We start from the raw sequence: 18,638 nt of genomic DNA on the forward strand, positions 1-18,638 counted from the left end.
TGGGCTCTCTATCGGTCTCTCCATAACCTACACATGGCAGAAAGCAACGCGCTAAGCAATAATGCTTAGTGGTGCCAATAATAGAATAAAAAGAAATAACATAAAATAAATATGCAATGAATGTTCTGATGTCTTATGCAAAAAAATTTTCGATAATTATTTGTAGTCTTATTTGTTTTATACTTGTTATATTCATTATTTCATTAAATTTATCCACTTTCATTTTTGGTTGCCCAATTGACCTATACTGGATGACTAGACTGGATAAACAAGTAAACTGGCACTGGGTATCAAGTACCTCGGGCCGTCACACCATTGGTCACATATGTATCTCCCGGTGTGCAACAGAACAAGTAATAAGCTGTAATAACATTAGGCATAAGGCCAAGTATCATCACAATATCAAAATGGCTAAAAGCCATAAAATCACAGAATGGCATAATGCCATGTGCAGTACTGCTAACTGAACCCTATTGGCATGCCAACCTATCCAAATCAATCTTGCTAGGTGTACTAGGGCATGTTACACTTTTAAATTTCACAATTCTTGAAATTGAAGTTTAAGTGTTACTATTCATTTTATTAGTCAACTAAAATGTTAATTTTTGCATAGACAATAGGTACATTGGTTCTAATATTCCCAACATACCACATTTTGCATTCTAAAGTCGTTGGTATTGGTTGCTAATACCATTTCTAAGCTTAGTATTAGTTATTCACAATTTTCAGATTTCAAGCATTATGTTTACTGTTCCATTGGTCATTTGTACAGTTGGAATTTGACAAAGTTTTCTTCATAAAAGTTGTTCCTTATTGTGTCTAGTTACATTTTGTTTTTTGAATCACTCCATTTGGAGTTTTGTAGCTCAAGTTATGGCCTAAATACCATAACTGGTCGGATTGCAATTTTCCAAATTTTTCTGGGCAAAACCAATTCTGCAGGTTTTGTGCACTGACTGCAGGTCAGTTTTTGAACATGTTATGATCAAAATTTGGATTTGGTTTCTTCACAAAAGTTGTAGTTCTATGTCTCAGATTTCTTCTGGTAAAATTTCAGGTCAATTGAACCTTTCTACACAGAGTTATGACCAAATGAATAAATACTGTTTATTTGGTTATTTTGCCCAGGCAGAATGCAAGTCACCAAGATTAGGGCAATTTTTAGGTCAACTTAATTTGGTTATCTGGGTAGGGTTTCTTCATCAAAGTTGTGACATTATGTGTCTAGTTTCATGTCCAATTAGGCTTGCATCAATTGAACCTCAACAACTCTATTTATAGCTGTCCAAACCTGCTGGACTCACACCCAGTCCTGCAGGTCACCAAGGGTAGCACACCTCATTTCAACTCTAACACCCTTACTCACTTCAATTCCTTCTCACACACATTCAAATGGTCACTAATTGACCATTACAAGGTTAGCATACCATTGCATGAGCAAACTCTAATGGTGTTCAAGTGTCCAATTTTTCATGTTTATACATGTATAATCTTTGTATTTCACTTACACAACTATGTTCAATCACTCATTTAATACCAAGGGCTGCTCATCACCACTTTGCTATCAAGAAAAATCACCAAACCCTAACCAACCCTAGCTGCTGAAATTTGTAGGGTGCACACACACATATGTTTATTTTATTTTTTTATAATTCCTACACAATTCTTGGCATTAAACATGAACTAAACCAAAAATTATAAGAGTTGGACACTAACCTTGTTGAAGCTGAATTTCAAGTTAACCAAACTTGCTTTTTCCTTCTTCGTTTGGCTGCCTAGATGATGTCCAAGTTGCAAGATCAAATTTTTGTGAAGCTAAGTAGTGGTTTCAAGGTGAGATGAGGTGAGGTTGGGAGCTTTGGTGAGCTTTCATGGAGGAAATGGCTATGAGAGAGGGAGACGGCTGGTTGGGTTGTGGGTGTGGCTGATGACTTTTTTTTCTTTATTCTTATCTCTTTTTATTTGTTTCAAGTGGGCTTGATTAATTGTAATAGGTGGTAAATGTTTAATGACATCATGGTGATGTCATAATTAGCCTTTTATCTCATTTTCTCTTATTTTCTTCTCTACTCATTTTCAATTTAATTTTTAGCAATATTTATTCATATTTTATTTCATAATAATTATTTACTTAACTAGACAAGTTGGCCAAAAATCACCTCTGAAGGCGAAATGACCAAAATGCCCTCCGTTTGGCTTAACAGACTAAAATTGTCTGTACCAATTGAAAATTTTTTCTAAGCATTTTCTTGACATTCTAATGCTATAAAAAGCTCATGACTCTTCTCTGGAGTCCCAAAAATTATTTTATGAATTTTCTCCCTGGTTTAGGGCTCCTAGTTGCGAGTACCGCAACTTTCCAATGGGTTACCCATCGCTAGGGCACCGACTCATTTAACTTGGTTGTATTTTATTTCTAAAATTTTTTCCAAATTTTTCTTATTAATATTTGAGTTAATTATGGTTCCTCACTTTAGTTTCAATATTTTTTCCAGACATTCTAGCTGTCCGAGCTGACACTGGTCACCGAAACAGTAGAATATACAGAATTGCTATAGTGAGGGTGTTACAACTCTTCTCCTCTAATTTAAATTTCGTCCTCAAAATTTACCTGATGCAAATAGTTGAAGGAACTGTTGCCTCATCGTCTCGTCACTTTCCCAAGTTGCCTCCTTGGTGTTGTGGTGCCTCCAAAGCACTTTCACCAATGGAATCTGCTTATTCCTCAACTCTTTCACTTCTCGAGCTAGGATCCATATGGGTTCTTCTTCATATGTCAAATTTGGTTGTACTTCAATTTCTTCCATGGAGATGACATGTGAAGGATCTGAGCAGTATCTTCTTAGCATAGATACGTGGAACACATTGTGGATCTTGATCCAGCTCTGGTGGTAAAGCTAGCCTGTAGGCCACTGGACCCACACATTCAATGACTTCATATAGGCCAATGAACCTAGGGCTTAACTTACCTTTTCTTCCAAACCTCAGTACCTTTTTCCACGGTGACACCTTGAGGAACACTTTGTCGCCAATCGCATATTCTATTTCTTTTCTCTTTAGGTCGGCATAAGATTTTTGTCTGTTTGAAGTAACCTTCAGATTGGCTTTGATTAGCTTTACTTTCTCCTCAATCTCTTTCACTAGGTCTGGCCCTACCAGTTTATCTTCACCCAATTCAGTCCAGCACACTGGAGTTCTATATTTCCTCCCATACAGTGCTTTATACGAGGCCATTTGGATGCTAGCTTGGTAGCTATTGTTATATGCAAATTCTGCCAGTGGGAGGTATCTGCCCCAACTTCTCTCAAATTCAATGACACAACTCCTCAACATATCCTCAAGGACCTGACATATATTTCATATTATTATTATCATTTCAGTTCAATATTTGTATTAGTTCAATTGGTTTTAATTGTTTACCTAGATTACTCTTTCTGATTGCCCATTCGTCTGAGGATGGAAAATAGTGCTGAAGTGGAGTTATATACCCAAGGATTCATGCAACTTTTTCTAAAATCTCTATGTAAACCTTGGGTCTCAATCAGATATGATGGAAAGTGGAATTCCATGTAGTCTAACTATCTCACTGATATACAATTCTACTAACTTCTCCAGTGAGTAGTCAGTCCTAACTGGCAGAAACTGTGCTGACTTTGTCAATCTATCTACTATCACCCATACTGCATCATGCTTCTTCTGGGTGAGAGGTAGACCACTTACAAAATCCATGGTGACCCGATCCCATTTCCATTCAGGTATGCGTATAGGCTGTAGCGAACTCGATAGAACTTGATGTTTTGCCTTGACTTGCTGACATGTCAAGCATTTTGTCACATAGTCAGCTATGTCCTTCTTCATACCAGGCCACCAATAATGAAGCTTCAGATCATGATACATTTTTGTACTTCCTGGGTGCATAGCATAAACACTGGCGTGTGCCTCTTTTAGAATACTGACTTTCAATTCCCCATCATCTGGCACACATACTCTTCCTTTGTAGTATAGACACCCATCTGCTTTTACCTCATAATCAGTTATTTTCCCTTCTGAGATTTTACTCATAGTAGTCATTAACTTTTTATCTACCTTTCGCCCATCTAAAATCTACTGTAGCAGGTTTTGCCTCACTTGCAACTCAGCTAAAATAGCTCCATCTCGAGCTAAGGATAAACGGGCATTCAATGATCTCAAAGCTATGATGGATTTTTTGCTCAAAGCATCAGCAACTACGTTTGCCTTCCCAGGATGGTAGTCAATCACACAATCATAATCCTTCAGGAACACAATCCATCGCCTCTGTCTATGTAACACCCTCCCGGTAACCACTCCGTACATTCTACTGTTCCGGTGACCGGTGTCGGTCCGGACAGCTAGAACGTCCGGAAAAATATTTAAACTAAAGTTAGGAACCCTAATTAACTCAAATATTAATAAGAAAAATTTAGTAAAAAAAATTTTAGAAATAAAATACAACTGAGTCAAACGAGCCGGTGCCCAAGCGATGGGTAACCGGAGGGAAGTTGCGGTTCTCGCAACGAGGAGCCCTAGACCCGGGGGAAAAATTATAAAATAATTTTTGGGACTCCAGAGAAGGGTAATTGAGGTTCCCATGGCATTAGAATGCCAAGAAAATACTTGGAAAAATTTTTCAATCGGTACAGACAATTTTGACCCGTTAAGCCAAACGGAGGGCATTTTGGTCATTTTGCCTTCCGAGGTGATTTTTGGCCGACTTGCCCAGTTGAGTAAATAATTAATATGACATCAAATATGAAGAAATATTACTAGAAATGAAAATTGAAATGAGTAGTGGAAGAAAAGAAAAGAAAATGCAAAAATAAGGCAAAAATGACATCATTTAAAAAGTTGGACCAATCACACTTAAGCCATTGTTTGACTAACCATTAAAAGAGATAAGAGAAGACCAAATTCAACAAAATTTCAGCAGCCATCCTTCTCTCCTTAGTGCAGCCAAAACGTGAACCTCTCTCCTCTCTCAAACTCCATTAAACCTCACTTCTCAAGCTTAATTTCTCCCTTGTTTCACCACAAAACCCTAACCTCTCTTCATTAAAATTTTACTCCACACCTTAAACAACCTTTTGGCAGCCTTGAAAGTGAAGGAAAGTGAAGTTTAGAGGTGGGAAAAATCTGCCCTAAGTGAGGTTAGTGCTACAAACTTCATTCTCCTTCTTTTAATCTTAGTTAGAATATCATTTGAGCTAAGAAATTTTAAAGAATTGAAGTAAATTACATGAGTTATGGTACTTTAAATTTTCAGCAGCCCTATGGAAGTATGAGGTTGATTGTTTTGATAAATTTAAAGTGGCTAGAAAGGATGGTTAAAGTATTAAAACACATGGACATTAAACTAAGTATGTTAATTAAGTTCATGAGTAAATTTAGTTGGATATTAGGGTTTGGAAGGGTGAAAATGTGAATTGGCTTAGGAAATTATTAGGGCACATTGTAATGGTCAATTAGTGACCATTTTAGATATGTTGACCATAAATGGGACTGAAAAATGCTATGGCAAAGTGAGGTGAAATCTGCCCTATGGACAGCAGCATAGGGACTGAAATTTCAGTCCCTTTGCACAGCCATAACTTGGGCTGTGTAAGTCCAATTGAATTTTGGCCAATTGGACATGAAACTAGGCTTATAATGGCACATTTTTGCTGAAGAAACCATGCCCAAAAGACCAAAGCAAGAGGACCAAAACTTGGCCCCAATCCGGAACCCTGAAACTGCCTCTGCAGAATTTGACCAAATGAACAGTAACTGTTCATTTGGCCATAACTCACTGTAGATTTGGTCAATTGGTCTGAAAATTTTACAGCAACAAGTTAAGACATAGACAAACAACTTTCATGAAGGAACCTACCCCAAATTATGGCCAGAACCTAGTCAACCAAGTGACTCAAGTCACTGTTCATGTTACTGTAGATATGGTAAATCTGCAGAATTTGAAATCCGGCCAGCTTGGGTTTTTGAGCCATATCTGGAGCTACAAAACTCCAAATGGAGTGATTCAAAAAAGGAAATTCAACTAGACAAAATAAGGAACAACTTTCATGTTTTACATTTCTTCAAATTCCAACAGTAACAGTGTCCAATGGAACAGTGAAGTTAGGGCATCAAAACTGAAATTTTCTGCTAGTGTGGGTTACACTTTGAAATTGCATTAACACTTAATGCCAACAAGTTTTAAGCACCAAATGTGGTATGTTGGGAGTGCCAAAGGCAATGTACACATTTTTATTCTAAAAGTCAACATTTTTGTTGACCAATGATGAATAGTGACACTAATAAAAGTTGAAATTCAAAAAATGACAAATTAAAGAGTATAAAATGACCTAGTATAACTAAAAAGAATTTTTTGGATAGTTTGGCATGCAAATAGGGTTCCGTTAGCGATCGCACATGGCAACAATGCCATTCTGTGATTTCATGGCTTTTAGCCATTCGACTTTACATTGAGACTTGGCCTTGTGCACGACATTATTCTGACTTGTTAGCGTACATTGCACTGCCGGGAGATGCATATGCAACCAATGGTGTAACGGCGAGGTACTAGGTACCCGAGTGCGGTTACGTTATCGATCCGATCGTCTAGTGTAGGTTACTTGGGGCAACCAAATGAATAAAAGTGAACAAAGTTAATGAATTAATGAATATACCAAAATCAAACAAAGAAAGCATACACTTTGCATACACATTTATTTTTTGCTATTTTCTTCTATTATATTATTGCACCACTAAGCATTATTGCTTAGCGCGTTGCTTTTGCCAGCGTAGGTACCGGAGATCCCGATCGTGAGCCCAGTAGACCACGCATAGGTGAGTCCATCGGCGATTACGCTCGATTATCGTGTCACCTCACTACTGCGATTGCATCGGTAGGGCACTAGGTGTCGGTTGTCATTTTGATATTTTGTAGTAGATTTGTATTTTCTCATATGTATTTGATCTCATGTAATATATTTTGATGTATATGTAAATTATGAAAATTGTATTTGTTAATGGAAAAGTAGATGTTTACTTGTGATTTACATGCGAACATCACATGTGAATGATGAATGAAAATGGAAATTGAAATGTGGAAATCATGATATTGAATTTGGTGTTGATAATGAATGTTTGAGAAATATTGTTGAGATTTTGGGATATTGGAGTTTGAGATGATGAAATAAAAGTATTGGAAGTGTTTTTAACAGGTTCCGAAGAAGCAGTTTTCTCCATTTTTAGCCAGGTACTCATGGATTTTCTTAAAATTTTTGGAACCTTAAATGCATGATACTTTTGATAAATGGTTTAAATAATTTGTATTTCATAAATTATGTGCAAAAGCATTTTCTAAATTAATTGAGAAATATTAGAGTGTGCGGTACACGGTGGCATTACTTACTCGGGTATCTTGTACGGGTAAGGGGTGTCACATTTAGTGGTATCAGAGCACGGTTTAGGCGTTTCTGGGCCTAGATTGAGTCCATACCATGCATTGCATTTGTAAGAGTCGAGGTGACACTAATGCAGATCTGTTTATCTTTCTTATTTTGAATAGGATATGGATCCTTCCTCTCAGAGAGCCGTTGAGGAGGAAGTGGAGAGTCATGCTCCACCTGCAGCAGCTGAGACTGGAGGCATGAGAGAATGCTCCGTCGGCTCAAGCGAGCACCTTTCTGCCTCCACAGGCCATGTTCCAACAAATGGCCGACTTCTTTAGACAGATGGCTGGGGTAATGCCAGCACCACCACCACCACCACCAGCTCCACAGCAGAAATCACACCTGGAAAGGTTAAGAAAATTTGGAGCTGTGGACTTCTATGGCAAGAGAGAAGATGACTGCATTGCGGTAGAATTGGTTGAACCGAGCAGGCGAGTCTTAAAACAACTCCACTGCACCCAGAGCGTAACTTAGAAGGCTGTTATATCCTTGTTACAAGGCGATGCCTACGGATGGTGGGACAACTGTGTCGATGAAGTGCAGCCAGAAGCTGTAACTTGGGACTTCTTACTCTCTGAGTTAAAGAAGAAATATGTAGATCTTGTATACGGAAGAGAGAAGAAGGGAATTTATTAACCTGAGGCAGAGACAATTGTCAGTGGCTGAGTATGAGAAAGAATTCGTCCGATTAAGCCGCTACGGAAGGGAGATAGTCCCTAATGAGGCTGAAAGGTGCAAGAGATTCGAAGAGGGACTGAATGACAATATCAAGATACAGCTCACTGCCTTGGGAATCACAGAATTTAGCAAGCTAGTGGAAGCTGCAATAAGGGTTGAAAAAGTGAGAATCAATGAGCAGACCAGAAGGGAGAGACAGCAGAAGAGGGGACCAGGTCAGTCTAGTTCCACCCCTGGATTTGGGAAGAAGTTTAAGGGTCCTCCTGCACAGAGTTCGGGTCAGCCACAGGGTCAGGGTCAGTCTCAGGGGCCCAGGCCACAGTTCACCCCTAGGAGAGGTCAGTCCACACCATCAGTGGGCAGCTCTCCAGGGATGGGGTTCAGGGGACCAGCCCCAGCATCTTCTGCGTGTCCACACTGTCAGAAATGGCACAAGGGGGAATGTTGGAGAGTGACTGGTGCTTGCTTGAGATGTGGGTCGACAGAACATCAAATGAGGAACGCCACGCAGAACTACTACAAGCTCAGACACAAGTAGAGCAGACACTGCTCTGCACCACCAAGGGGTAGAAGGTCTGGTAAATCCGAAGCTGTGGGACCATCTCAGAGGCCTACATCGAGCGGCGAGAGGCGGATAACGGACCACCGCGAGAAATTATGCCTTGAGAGCTCGGGAGGAACAAGATGCCGGGCGTCATCGAGTGCGTTCTCCCTCTACAATACTCTGTGCATGCATTGGTGGATCCAGATCCACTCATTCTTACATTTGCATCAACCTACCCGTAGAAGGGGATATTGGTAGGGAGAGTGACCAAGACATTACGGTCACTAATCCATTGGGCCACAGTGTGGTAGTGAACAAAGTATACAAGGGTTGCCGTTGAGGATTGAGGTATGAATTCTTGGCGGACCTAATTGAGTTGCCCTTCCATGAGTTTGGCGTGATATTGGGAATGGATTGGTTGTCACGTCATCGAGCAATAGTTGATTGCAAATTGAAGAGAATTTCTCTAAAAACTTGAGGGTAATGAGATCACGGTTGTGGGGAAAGGGCGATTTCTGTCCAATGTCATCTCGACCACGATTGCAAGAAGAATAATGAGAAAAGGTTGAAGCCTACCTAGCACATGTGGTGGATACTAGGCGAGCTAAGCCAAACTGAGTGACATACCCACGGTGAGAGACTTCCCAGGTATTTCTGAAGAGTTGCACAGTTTGCCACGAGAAGGGAAGTCGAATTTGCCATTGAGACAACTGCAGTCTGACACCCATTTCCATTGCTCCTTATAGGATGGCACCATCGAGTTGAGGAGTTGAAAACTTCGGTTGCAAGAGTTGCTTGATAAGGGGTTCATACGCCCGATGTGTCACCGTGGGGAGCTCGGTCTTTGTTTGTGAAAAAGAAGGATGGGACTTTGAGACTATGCATCGATTACAAGCGATTAAACAAAGTGACGTATGAAGAACAAATATCCGTTGCCTAGAATTGATGATCTGTTTGATCGGTTGAAGGAAGCAGGAGTATTTTCCAAGATTGATCTCGGATCGAGGTATCATCGATTGAGGGTGAAGGATGCGGATGTGCCAAAGATCGCATTCAGGACCCGATATGGGCATTATGAGTTTCTAGTGATGCCCTTTGGCCTAACAAATGCACCGGCATTCATGGACCTTATGAACCGTATCTTCCATCCACACTTAGATCGGTTCGTAGTGGTCTTTATTGATGATATTTTGGTGTATTCCAAGACCGAGGAAGAACATGATGAGCATTTGAGGATTGTCCTGCAAACCACGAAAGAAAAGAAGGCGTATGCTAAGTTGTCCAAGTGTGACTTTTGGTGAATGAAATTGCATTCCTTGGACACATAGTGTCGGTGATGGGATTAGGTGGATCCCAAGAAAATAGAAGCGATGATGGAATGGAAGCCTCCCGAAACACAATCGAGGTCGAAGCTTCTTGGGGCTAGTGGGTATTACTGAAGATTTGTGAAGGATTTTCCCTAATAGTGCTCCAATGACCAAGTTGTTACACAAGAATGTCGATTTGGATGGAATGACAAGTGCCGGACCAGTTTTGAGAAGTTAAAGGCTATGTTGACAGAGGCACCGGTGTTAACACAAAGATGTCGTGGAAGGATTTTGTGGTTTACTGGTGATGCCTCTCATAATGGGTTAGGGTGTGTGTTGATGCAAGAGGGGAAAGTGATCGCCTATGCTTCCGCATACTAAGGCCACATGAGCAGAACTACCCTACCCATGATCTAGAGCTTGCGGCAATTATCTTATGCTTGAAGATATGGAGGCATTATTTGTATGGTGAAAAGTGCTACGTTTACACAGACCACAAGAGCCTAAAATATTTGCCAACCCAGCAGGAGCTCAACCTTAGACGAGGCGATGGATTGAGTTCTGAAGGATTATGACTGTAATTGACTACCATCACAGGAAGGCAAATGTAGTTCTTGATGCTTTGAGCAGAAAATCCATGACACCTTGAGATCATTGAATGCCCATCTATCTTTGATTCGAGATGGAGCTATTTTGGTGAGTTGCAAGTGAGGCCAAACTCTGACAGAGATACTAGATGGGCAAAAGCGGATGAAAAGTTCTTGGCTATTATGAGCAAGATCTCGGATGGAAAAGCAAGCGACTATGGGGTGAAAGCAGATGGGTGTCTCATGCTACAAAGGAAGACTGTGTGTACCGGATGATGGGGAATTGAAAGCTAGTATTCTAAAAGAGGCACACACTAGTGTATATGCTATGCACCGGGAAGTACAAAGATGTATCACGACACGAAGCTTGATATTGGTGGCACAGTATGAAGAGAGATATCGGTGACTATGTGACTAAATGCTTGACATGTCGGCCAAGTCAAGGCGAACATCAAGTTCCATCGGGATTGCTACACCTATACGCATACTGAATGGAAATGGGATCGGGTCACCATGGATTTTGTAAGTGGTGCGCCTCTCACCCGGAGGAAACATGATGCGGCATGGGTAATAGTGGATAGATTGACAAAGTCAAGACACTTTACGCGATTAGGACCGACTACTCACTAGAGAGGTTAGCGAGTGTATATCGGTGAGATAGTTAGGCGCATGGAATCCCACTTTCCATTATATCGATCGAGACCCAAGGTTTACATCGAGATTTTGGAAGAAATTGCATGAATCCTTGGGTACACAACTCCATTTCAAAGACTTTCCATCCTCGGACGGATGGGCAATCGTAAAGAGTAATCCAGTAAACAATTGAAACCCACGAAATTGATACAAATATTGAATTGAAATGATAACAATAACATGAAATATTTGTCGAGTCCTTGAGGATATCTTTGAGGAGTTGTGTCATTGAGTTTGAGGAAGTTGGGATAGATACCTCCCAGCAGCGAGTCGCATACAACAATAGCTATCAAGCTAGCATCCAAATGGCCCCATATGAAGCCTTTGTATGGGAGAAAATGTAGAACTCGGTGTCTTTGGACTGAATTGGCGAAGACAAGCGGTGGGGCGGACACGGTGAAACAGATCGAGGACAAGGTAAAATTGATCAAAGCTAATCAAGGTTGCCTCGAGACATGAGAAATCTTATGCCGACACGAAGAGAAAAGAAATAGAATATGGGGTTGGCGACAAAGTGTTCCTCAAGGTGTCACCATGGAAGAAGGTATTGAGGTTTGGAAGAAAAGGTAAGTTGAGCCCTAGGTTCATTGGCCCATATGAAGTCATTGAGCGTGTGGGTCCAGTGGCCTATAGGCTAGCTTTACCACCGTAGTGGACAAGATCCACAATGTGTTCCATGTATCCATGCTCGGAAGATACCGCTCGGACCCTTCACATGTCATCTCCGGAGAAGAAATTGAAATACAACCGGATTTGACATATGAAGAAGAACCTCTACGAATCTTGGCTCGGGAAGTGAAAGAGTTGAGGAACAAACAGATTCCATCGTGAAAGTGCTTTGGAGGCACCACAACACCGAGGAGGCAACTTGGGAAAGTGAAGAAGCGATGAGGCAACAGTTCCCTCAACTGTTTGCATCGGGTAAATTCGAGGACGAAATTTAAATTAGAGGAAGAGTTGTAACACCCTCCAGGTAACCACTCAGTACATTCTATTCGGTGACCAGGTGTCGGTCCGGACAGCTAGAACGTCGGAAAAATATTTAAACTAAAGTTAGGAACCTAATTAACTCAAATATTAATAAGAAAAATTTAGTAAAAATTTTAGAAATAAAATACAACCGAGTCAAGCAAGGTGCCCAAGCGATGGGTAGCAGGAGGGAAGTTCGGTTCTATAACGAGGAGCCCTAGACCGGGAAAAATTATAAAATAATTTTGGGACTCCAGAGAAGGGTAATTGAGGTTCCCATGGCATTAGAATGCCAAGAAAATACTTAGAAAAATTTTTCAATCAGTGCAGACAATTTTGACCCGTTAAGCCAAGCGGAGGCATTTTGGTCATTTTGCCTTCCGAGGTGATTTTTGTGACTTGCCCAGTTGAGTAAATAATTAATATGACATCAAATATGAAGAAATATTACTAGAAATGAAAATTGAAATGAGTAGTGGAAGAAAAGAAAAGAAAATGCAAAAATAAGGCAAAAATGACATCATTTAAAAAGTTGGACCAATCACACTTAAGCCATTGTTTGACTAACCATTAAAAGAGATAATAGAAGACCAAATTCAAAAAAATTTCAGCAGCCATCCTTCTCTCCTTAGTGCAGCCAAAACGTGAACCTCTCTCCCTCTCTCAAACTCCATTAAACCTCACTTCTCAAGCTTAATTTCTCCCTTGTTTCACCACAAAACCCTAACCTCTCTTCATTAAAATTTTACTCCACACCTTAAACAACCTTTTGGCAGCCTTGAAAGTGAAGGAAAGTGAAGTTTAGAGGTGGGAAAAATCTGCCCTAAGTGAGGTTAGTGCTACAAACTTCATTCTCCTTCTTTTAATCTTAGTTAGAATATCATTTGAGCTAAGAAATTTTAAAGAATTGAAGTAAATTACATGAGTTATGGTACTTTAAATTTTCAGCAGCCCTATGGAAGTATGAGGTTGATTGTTTTGATAAATTTAAAGTGGCTAGAAAGGATGGTTAAAGTATTAAAACACATGGACATTAAACTAAGTATGTTAATTAAGTTCATGAGTAAATTTAGTTGGATATTAGGGTTTGGAAGGGTGAAAATGTGAATTGGCTTAGGAAATTGTTAGGGCACATTGTAATGGTCAATTAGTGACCATTTTAGATATGTTGACCATAAATGGGACTGAAAAATGCTATGGCAAAGTGAGGTGAAATCTGCCCTATGGACAGCAGCATAGGGACTGAAATTTCAGTCCCTTTGCACAGCCATAACTTGGGCTGTGTAAGTCCAATTGAATTTTGGCCAATTGGACATGAAACTAGGCTTATAATGGCACATTTTTGCTGAAGAAACCATGCCCAAAAGACCAAAGCAAGAGGACCAAAACTTGGCCCCAATCCGGAACCCTGAAACTGCCTCTGCAGAATTTGACCAAATGAACAGTAACTGTTCATTTGGCCATAACTCACTGTAGATTTGGTCAATTGGTCTGAAAATTTTACAGCAACAAGTTAAGACATAGACAAACAACTTTCATGAAGGAACCTACCCCAAATTATGGCCAGAACCTAGTCAACCAAGTGACTCAAGTCACTGTTCATGTTACTGTAGATATGGTAAATCTGCAGAATTTGAAATCCGGCCAGCTTGGGTTTTTGAGCCATATCTGGAGCTACAAAAAGCCAAATGGAGTGATTCAAAAAAGGAAATTCAACTAGACAAAATAAGGAACAACTTTCATGTTTTACATTTCTTCAAATTCCAACAGTAACAGTGTCCAATGGAACAGTGAAGTTAGGGCATCAAAACTGAAATTTTCTGCTAGTGTGGGTTACACTTTGAAATTGCATTAACACTTAATGCCAACAAGTTTTAAGCACCAAATGTGGTATGTTGGGAGTGCCAAAGGCAATGTACACATTTTTATTCTAAAAGTCAATATTTTTGTTGACCAATGATGAATAGTGACACTAAAAAAAGTTGAAATTCACAAATTGACAAATTTAAGAGTTTCAAATGCCCTAGTATACCTAACAAGATTGGTTTGGATAGTTTGGCATGCCAATAGGGTTCCGTTAGCAGTACTGCACATGGCAACAATGCCATTCTGTGATTTCATGGCTTTTAGCCATTCTGACTTTACATTGAGACTTGGCCTTGTGCCTGACATTATTCTGACTTGTTAGTGTTACATTGCACTGCCGGAGATGCATATGCAACCAATGGTGTGACGGCGAGGTACTAGGTACCCGGTGCGGTTACCCGTTATCGATCCGATCGCCTAGTGTAGGTTACTTGGGGCAACCAAATGAATAAAAGTGAACAAAGTTAATGAATTAATGAATATACCAAAATCAAACAAAGAAAGCATACACTTTGCATACACATTTATTTTTTTGCTATTTTCTTCTATTATATTATTGCACCACTAAGCATTATTGCTTAGCGCGTTGCTTTTGCCACGCGTAGGTACTGGAGATCCCGATCGTGAGCCCAGTAGACCACGGTAGGTGAGTCCATCGGCGATTCGCTCGATTATGTGTCACCTCACTACTGCGATTGCATCGGTAGGGCACTAAGTGTCAGTTTGTCATTTTGATATTTTGTAGTAGATTTGTATTTTCTCATATGTATTTGATCTCATGTAATATATTTTGATGTATATGTAAATTATGAAAATTGTATTTGTTAATGGAAAAGTAGATGTTTACTTGTGATTTACATGCGAACATCACATGTGAATGATGAATGAAAATGGAAATTGAAATGTGGAAATCATGATATTGAATTTGGTGTTGATAATGAATGTTTGAGAAATATTGTTGAGATTTTGGGATATTGGAGTTTGAGATGATGAAATAAAAGTATTGGAAGTGTTTTTAACAGTTCAAGAAGAGCAGTTTTCTCCATTTTTAGCCGGTACTCCGCCGGATTTTCTTAAAATTTTTCGGAACCTTAAATGCATGATACTTTTGATAAATGGTTTAAATAATTTGTATTTCATAAATTATGTGCAAAAGCATTTTCTAAATTAATTGAGAAATATTAGAGTGTGCCGGTACACCAGGTGGCATTACTTACTCGGGTATACTGTACACGGGTAAGGGGTGTCACAGTCTAAGGTTGAGCTCCTTCTGGGTTGGCAAGTATTTCAGACTTTTATGGTCTGTGTAAATGTAGCACTTTTCACCATACAAGTAGTGCCTCCATATCTTCAGTGCGAAGATAATTGCTGCAAGTTCTAGATCATGAGTAGGGTAATTCTGTTCATGTGGCCTCAACTGCTTGGAAGCATAAGCGACCACCTTCCCCTCTTGCATTAATACACACCCTAACCCATTATGAGGGGCATCACTGTAGGCCACAAAGTCCTTTCTCGACACTGGCTATGTTAACACTGGTGCCTCTGTCAACATAGCCTTAAACTTCTCAAAACTGGCCTGACACTTGTCATTCCAGTCAAATATGACATTCTTGTGTAACAACTTGGTCATTAGAGTAGGTATTAAAGAAAATCCCTTCACAAATCTTCTATAATACCCAGCTAGCCCCAAGAAGCTTCTGACCTCAGTTGTATTCCTGGGAGGCTTCCATTCCATCACTGCTTCTATTTTTTTGGGATCCACTCTAATCACATCTACTGACACTATGTGTCCAAGGAATGCAATTTCATCCAACCAGAAGTCACACTTGGACAACTTAGCATACAGCTTTTTTTTCTCTCAGGGTTTGCAGAACAATCCCCAAATGCTCATCATGTTCTTCCCTGGTCTTGGAATACACCAAAATATCATCAATAAAGACAACTACGAACCGATCTAGGTATGGATGAAAGATATGGTTCATAAGGTCCATGAATGTTGCTGGTGCATTTGTTAGGCCAAAGGGCATCATCATGAACTCATAATGCCCATACCGGGTGCTGAATGCAGTTTTTGGCACATCTGCATCCTTCACCCTCAACTGATGATACCCTAACCTTAGATCAATTTTTGAAATTACTCCTGCTCCCTCCAACTAATGAAACAAATCATTGATTTTAGGCAATGGATAATTGTTCTTCACTGTTACTTTATTCAACTGCCGGTAATCGATGCATAACCTCAAAGTCCCATCCTTCTTCTACACAAACAGCACTGGAGCTCCCCATGATGACACACTGGGGTGTATGAACCCCTTATCCAGTAAATCCTGTAACTGGTTTTTCAGTTCCTTCAATTCTGTGGGTGCCATCCTATAAGGAGTAATAGAGATTGCTGCTGTACCCGGCAGTATCTCAATAGCAAATTCAACTTCCCTTTCTGGTGGCAAACCAGGCAATTCTTCAGGGAATACATCTGGGAAATCTCTTAATGTGGGTATGTCACACAGATCTGGCTTAGCCTGCCTAGTGTCCACCACATGCACTAGGTAGGCTTCATAGCCTTTTCTCATCAGTTTTCTTGCCACTGTGACTGAGATGACATTGAACAAGAAATTTGTCCTTTCCCCCACAACTATAATCTCGTTACCCTTAGGAGTTTTCAAGGAAATTCTCTTCAATTTACAATCAACCATTGCCTGATGACGTGATAACCAATCCATTCCTAAAATCATGCCAAATTCATGGAAAGGCAATTCAATCAGGTCTGCCAAGAATTCATACCCCTGAATCCTTAACAGGTAACCCTTGTACACTTAGTTCACCACTACACTGTGGCCCAATGGATTAGTGACTAGAATGTCTTGGTCACTCTCCCCTACTAGTATCCCCCTTTCTATGGGTAAGTTGATGTAGATGTATGAATGAGTGGATCCTGGATCCACTAATGCATGCACAAATGTGTTATAGAGGGAGAACATACCCCTGATGACGTCCGGGGCATCTTGCTCCTCCTGAGCTCTTATGGAATTGGCTCTGGCAGGTGCTCTGGCCTTTGGCCTCTCTGCTGGCTCAGATGCAGGTCTCTGTGATGGTCCCACTGCCTCAGATTTACCAGATTTCCTGCCCTTTTGTGGTATAGGAGCAAGTCTGTCTGCTTATGTTGGAGTAGCTGTAGCAATTCTGCGTGGACAATTCCTTAGCTGATGCTTTGTTGACTCACACCTTAAGCAGGCACCCGTCACTCTCCAACACTCCCCCTTATGCCACTTTAGGCAATGCAGACATGCAGAAGATGCTGGGGCTGGTCCCCTGAAGCCTATCTCTAGAGAGTTGGCCACTGATGATGTGGGCTAGCCTCTCCTAGGCGTGAACTGTGGCTTGGGTCCCTGGGACTGACCCTGACCTTGAGGTTGTCCTGAACTCTGTGTAGGTGGACCTTTGAACTTCTTCCTAGGTGCAGAAGATGAGCTAGATTGACTCGGACCCCTCTTCTGCTGTCTCTCCCTTTTAGTCTGCTCACTTATTCTTACTTTCTCAACTTTTAATGCAGCTTCCACTAACTTGGTGAAGTCTGTGATTCCCAAGGCAGTAATCATGATCTTTATGTTGTTATTTAATCCCTCTTCAAATCTTTTACACCTCTCGACTTCATTAGGGACTATCTCCCTTCCATAACGACTCAGTCTGATAAATTCCTTTTCATAAGACATAGAACTACAAATGTCATATTTGGACCTAAATGGAACTCCCCTATTTGCATAGTCTGGTATATTTCACTGTTCTGGTGACTGGTGTTGGTCCGGACAATTAAGGGGATTTGAACCACACTTATGACAACTAGATAAGCCATAAACACAAATAATTAGTGATTGTCAATTAGTTAAGTATAAATAAGAAAAATAGAACATAAGAAGTTAAAGCGATGGGTGACCTTCTCGGAAAAGACTGCGAAGTCGTTTTAAACTCAAATTTCGAACCGTAAAATGTGACGCTGCAGTCCTTAGGACTATTACAAACATAGTGGAAAAGAGAAAATCACAAAAAAAAATTTGTTAAGTCAGTCAAATAATTAGGTCAGGGAGCCGGAGGAAATATTGAATTATTTGCAAACCGAGATGAATCGACGAGGGGCAATTTGGTCAATTGACCCTGAGAGCTAACTCCTGACCTCACTATCAAATAAAATTAGAGAAAAGAAAATTTCAGAGTCGGGAATTAAATTAAAGAACTAATAGAAAAATTAAATAAAAAAAAGGAAAAGAAAAGAAAAGAAAAAGTTAATTACATCACCTTATGACATCAAAATGATGTCAAAATTAATTACTTTAATTCCCACAATTTTTGACCCATTCAAATATGTAAAACAATACTTAAAATACATAAAAACAAAAAAAAAATATCAACTTTCTCCTACCTCAAAGAAATCGGCAGCCATAGTTTTTCCCAAACCCCACCATTGATCCTCCATGAAAGCTTGAATACAAGCTTTTAAACACCCATTTGACCCTACCTTACCCCAAATTCTCCCATAAAACTTAATTTAATC

This window comes from Hevea brasiliensis, chromosome 6 (assembly GCF_030052815.1).
Source record: "Hevea brasiliensis isolate MT/VB/25A 57/8 chromosome 6, ASM3005281v1, whole genome shotgun sequence".
Taxonomy (NCBI): Eukaryota; Viridiplantae; Streptophyta; class Magnoliopsida; order Malpighiales; family Euphorbiaceae; genus Hevea; species Hevea brasiliensis.